Raw genomic sequence first — 6,036 nt, forward strand, 5'->3', positions numbered from 1 at the left:
GCTATGAGTCGGGGCCGACTCGACGGCACACAACAACAACAACAACAAAACAACAAAACAATAGCAATGAAGGAAGTGATAACATGATTCATAAACAAAATGAGCTCAGCATAGAAAATTATATGGAACAAAGAAATCAACACCATGAAAAAGCACATAACAAAAATGACAGCAACAAATTCACATTTTCCAAAAATTACATATCTGGCTGGCAAGGGACTTATCTCTAAGCTTTATAGAAAACTCCAATGCCTCAACACCAAAGCAATTAACAGTACAATTGAAAAATGGGCTGAAGACATGAATAGACACTTCACTAAAGAGGATATTCAGGTGGCCAGCTAATACATGAAGAGATACTCACAATCATTGGCCATCAGAGAGATGCAAATCAAAACAACAATGAGATACCGTCTCACCTCAGCACTTATGGCAAGGTTCAAGGATTCAGAAAATAACAAATGCTGGTGAGGATGTGGAGAGATTGGGACTCTACTACACTGCTGGTGGGACTGTGAAGTGATACAACCACTGTGGAAAGCAGTGTATTGATTCCTAAGAAAGCTGGAATTGTAGATACCATTTGACCCAGCAATCCCATTACTAGGTATGTATCCTAGAGAGGTGAGGGTCAGAACAGGAACAGATATATATGCACACTCATGTACATCATAGCTCTATTTACAATAGCAAAAAGATGGAAACAATGTACATGCCCATCAATGGAATAGTGGATGACCAAACTATGGTACCTACACACAATGGAATGCTATGCAGCACTAAAGAATAATGCAGAATCTTCTAATGCTTGCACAATATGGATGAATTTGGAGGACATTATGCTGAGTGAAATAAGTCAATCACAGAAGGACAAATATAATATTAGTTTGTTGTTGTGGAGGGTCAAGGAAAGGTTTATATATTGAGGGAAACTTTCTTTGTTCGTTGGGAGGGCAGGGGAGGGAACACTGAAAAAGAAAAAGAAAAAGAAAAGCATTGACCTCCCCACCCTAACCCCCCCAAAAAAGTTATGAATAAGCATATACACAGAAAGCAACATTCTTTGATGGTTACTAAAGATGGGAAGGGGAGGAAGAGGGGATCACCTTGTTAGATAGCAGACACCTGTTATTTCTGGTGATGAGAAAGCCAATATACAATATGGATGAAGTCAGTGCAACTACACCAAGGTAAATAAAGACACTGAGAGGTATGTAAGAATAAGGGACAACATGTACATAATTGTATATGTTGTAACATATACAATTTTGCAACAACAGTAAGAACAACCAAAAAATATGTATGTTGTTACAGAGGTAAATATTGATACTATGTGTGTATAGGAAGGTACATGCATTTGTATTCAGAGGTATATTTGTAGGTGTGAGAGTATACATGTTTGGGTGTGCTATGCATATATTCATATATATAATAAAACATGGTTACAGAGACCTTCCAGATATATTCCAAATATTTCACAGGACAGGTTTACTAAGTGAAAGGGCTTGGGACCATAGCTAGCGGGACAAGTCAGTCAATTGGCATAACACAGTTCCTAATGTTCTACATCCTAGTTTGTTGAGTAGCGTCCGGGGTCCTAAAGGCTTACAAGTAGCCATCTAAATACAACTATTGGTGTCTTTCTCTCTGGAACAAAAAAGAATGAAGGAAACGAAAAACTCAAAGAAACTAGTTCATAAACTAATAGCCCACATGAACCATGGTTTCTTCTAGTCAGAGACCAGAACTAGATGATGCCTGGCCATTGCTACTAACCATTCTGACCATTCTGACATAATAGAAGATCCTGGATAGAATGGTGGAAAAAATGTAGAACAAAATTCACATTCCTAAAAAACGACAAGACTTGCTGGACTGAATGAGACTAGAGGAACTCCCAAGTCAATCACCCTAAGATTCCCTTTTAGCTTGGAATTGAAGCCACTCCTGAAGATCTCCTTTCAGTGAAATGATGGGTTGGTTTATAAAATAAACAATATTAACTGTGAGGAATGTGCTTCCTTAAATAATCAACTACACAAGACCAAGCAATTAATATGAGAATCAAAGATGCGAAAGCAAGGAGAGGCAGGGATGCTAGATAAATGCAAACAGAGCAAAAAGAATGGAAATAATGAAAATTCTGACACATTGTGAAAATTGTAACCAATGTCCTAGAGCAATCTATACAAAAAAATATTAAATAAAAACCTATTTTGCTGTGTATATTTTAACCTAAAGTACAATAAAACATAAAAATTACATTTATAACTATATTTATATAAAAATGAATATGATGAAAAATATATTATTATTATATGACAAAACCATAGCTACTTTCTACCTCACCAAATTGGGGTTGAATTAGACACTCAAGATCAGTAATATTGTAGTCTACTGAGCAGTTTAGATGTGTTTTCTGTCTAAACACAGATAAGCCCTTTGTGTATATATCTTAAGAATGTTACTCAACGTATATGCTTATAGAGTTACAAATAATTCAGAGATTTTGTGCTGTGATTTAATTATTACCAGTTCCAATCAAGGGTCATGAAGCTCTTTCCCAGTTTCACCCTCAACATTTATGAGGCAGAGAAAGAATACCAATGGTGCCCTGCATACCATATATTTAAATATTTTAAAAGAATAACTCGAGCTGTACTCAACAGCCACATTCCCATCCTGAACTGCACAGCTCCTTTTTGGAGGACCTTCCCCGCCCTGGACTATGAATGGGGGTATATGATCATTGAAATTGCATTTATGATTCTTTCATGCTTCACAGGCTCACAATCCCATTGTCCTTTGTCCCTAAAACCAGAATAATATTTTGTGATGAGTGCAAAACAATGCATATCTCATGGAGGCAGGGAAATTGTACTGGTTTCAGACAACTCTGCTGGTAGCATCCTCTGTGATAACAGTTCCACAGAGCTCAACAATATATGCTGAGATATAAGTACCAAAAATGATAGGGTCCTCATGCAGACACCACTGGAATCTTATCTATTTGACTTTTCCAGAAATGGGCTACAAATGAACTTTGGGAAAAACCATGTATCACTCTTCCCAACCACAATTAGGCTTTCTCTTTCCTCTAACTCTTACTTTGGGTTATTATAACTTTGAAGGAGTGAGGACCAGGAAGACATAGAGAAAGGGAAACAGAAGAGCATAGATAGTATAAAGACATGGAAACTCCCTCACTCTCCTCAGGTCTAATACTTCCTCAGTTCCTTAGTCTTTCCATCTGTCTCTTGATAATGGAACATATTTTCACTAAGCAACAAATTTTCCTGTTCCCTATCTAGGACAGACTTATGTTTTCCTGACTGCTTAGTTTATCCCCCAGATAGTTTTTACTAAGTTGTCTTCACAGCAGTGGCAGGGACTACCTGTCCCTTCACATACAGCACACTCTGCAGATCCCAAGAAGAAAGACCTAAGAATAGATATTAGAAGAGAATTGGACTGTTATCAAATCTCATGCCATTGGCAAATAGCACCTCCTATCTAACTCCTCCTTTAAAATCCTGACGGATACAACTTTTTTGCCAGCTAGCTCTGTTGCAATGCAATTTACCTTCTGTACGTGTGTGTTTGTATATATGTGTGAAATGATGAAGCGTCTCTATTCATGTTAAGAGTTTTCATGGTGGAGTGGAGTCAGGGTGGATGGTTATTAGAAATGATGTATCCTGCTTTTACTTTAATACTTGAGAAAAATGAATAAGCATCTCAACAGTACTAAAGAGGCTGACATTTCAAATCAGTTTTTTTTTTTTTCCCTTCTATCTTTCTGCTAATATCTCTGGTTCTTTTTCTTTCATAGCATTGTGCTAAGTCAGAGCAGGAAATTGATTCATAAAATAAAAAGGCAGAGTCCAGTTATTTACTCTTTCAGTTATTTGTGCCTCCCTTCTATTGTGGACCCTGTGAGAGATGATCTTTATGGGCATTTGGAAGAGGAGAGTCAGCATCCCTAATCACACACACAAAAAAAGCCTATGTGCAAAGCTGTTTGCAGAGTTAATTTGCAAATTTCCTTTATGAAACCTGATAAGTAAGCAGTAGAGTTGGAAAATGAAATCCCATATTGATGTTAGATTCAAACTTTGTCTCAATTGCTGACAAAACATTAGCAGTGTTTTAAGTACCAAGGAATGAAATTTCAATAAAGATCATAGTCTTCAGCAACAAATTTCTTCACTTGTTTCCAATTGTATTTTTAACAGCCTAACAGGACAAATGTTGTTGCAGACAGCTCTATTTAATAGAAAATACTCACTTTTTCTTTGACAAAATATATTAAACACACATTTAGGAAACTCCATTAGAAATTCATACAAGTCACTAGAGTTCTGTGAAACAGAAAACGTACTTATTCAATTTTTTCATGTTTTAGGCAAAAACTGTCTTACTTTTGGCCACAAGCTGGCATGAGCCATATAGAGCAAAGAGTGGATATACTATGGTCTTTTTATATTTATGGTCATTGATTTACATATTTATTGGTGATCTATAGAATAATAACATAAAGATAAAAAATGAATAAATTGTGTATCTGAAAAAAAGAAGAAATATGAATTTAGAACTGACTTTGTAAGAGTAATTATTATTACTTCAACACTAATTTTTTTACTTCTTAAAATGTTGTCAGTAGCAGCTTTTACTCTGTTTTTTAAAACAATCAATGCTAAACATACCCAGAGCAAATAGTAACTTACTTTTCCCAGTATGTTTCTTGAATGAATAGTAATTTAAATCTTCACTTTCCTGATTACATATTATTGGTGGTTAGGGAAAAAGGCTTAGTCGGTGACAGTCATGTATAGATTATCTCCCTGTTTCAAATACTTCTGAAAACAGCCTTCCTGTTTGGCCAGCTACCCTTGTTAGGCTCTGCCAGTAGAAGGTGATAGGAAAAAACACCACAGACTGGAGGAAGGAGAGACCGGCACTTACTGCTTTCTTCCTATCACTTTTCGTGTGGCTCCAACAATGCAATAGTTTCCCAACCCAGGCTTCATTTAGCACTTCCAGATCAGCCTCATTGTGTCCTTGCAGAAGTTTGAGCAGTGACTCAACAAGTATCTTCATTGGAGTGCTCAGCCCTAGCTTCAAGGAGCTCCTCCTCTGAGCTCCCAGATCCTGATAACACTAACTGCTTCTCTTCTGTTCTCCCAGTTATCATCTTTGGGTTCTTTATCTCAGTGTTCTCTTTGTGCTCTTTAAGTACCACTGTAGCCATGTAAATACATTCTTATATTAAATTTTGGACCCTGACAAGATAGTACATTTCTGACAGTGTGGAGATACTGGAGGGAAGTATAAAAGGTTTATGAGACTGGGGAAAAAAAGAAAAAGTTGCACACACACACACCCCTAACATGACTTCTCACTTTTGTAACAAATATTCCGAGTTTACATTTTCTGATCTGGATTGGGGACTTCCAACTGTCCTGTAGTGTTGCCTCCCACAATCCAAATATTTTCAGGAGTGAACAAAAGGTCTTCCTGAGTGCTAATAAGTTAGCTACATCTAACCTTTATTCCATATCCCTTGCTGACAGCATTGTTTGAGGGGTCCTAACACATCCTCGGAAGGAAGGTTGGGCAATCCTACTTCCGTAGTGATACTGCTTCGGAAACCCAAGGAGGGGTCGCTATGAGTCGGGGCCGACTCGACGGCACATAACAACAACAACAACAACACATCCACTGAAGGTGGTGGTCACTTTGAGTACAATGATCATTCCCTCTGGTCCTCCCAAGCTACTAAAGTGCTGGAGTAGTGTGGGATTTCATGAAGAAGTGGGGAAAAGGACCACTCTACAATCCTGTGTTAGTAAGTGAGTAATTGCATGATAAAATATAACCTAAGGAAATTAAGAAATATGGGAAATTGTTGTTCCACAACCTTCCTAAAAAATTATTAGGCCTCAACATAATAAAAGGCATTTATGCAAAACCAACAGCCAATATTACCCTCAATGGAGAGAGACTGAAACCATTCCTCTTGAGAACAGGAACTAG

This window comes from Orycteropus afer, unplaced genomic scaffold, assembly GCF_000298275.1.
Source record: "Orycteropus afer afer isolate SDZICR_OR568_19922 unplaced genomic scaffold, OryAfe1.0 scaffold00019, whole genome shotgun sequence".
NCBI lineage: Eukaryota > Metazoa > Chordata > Mammalia > Tubulidentata > Orycteropodidae > Orycteropus > Orycteropus afer.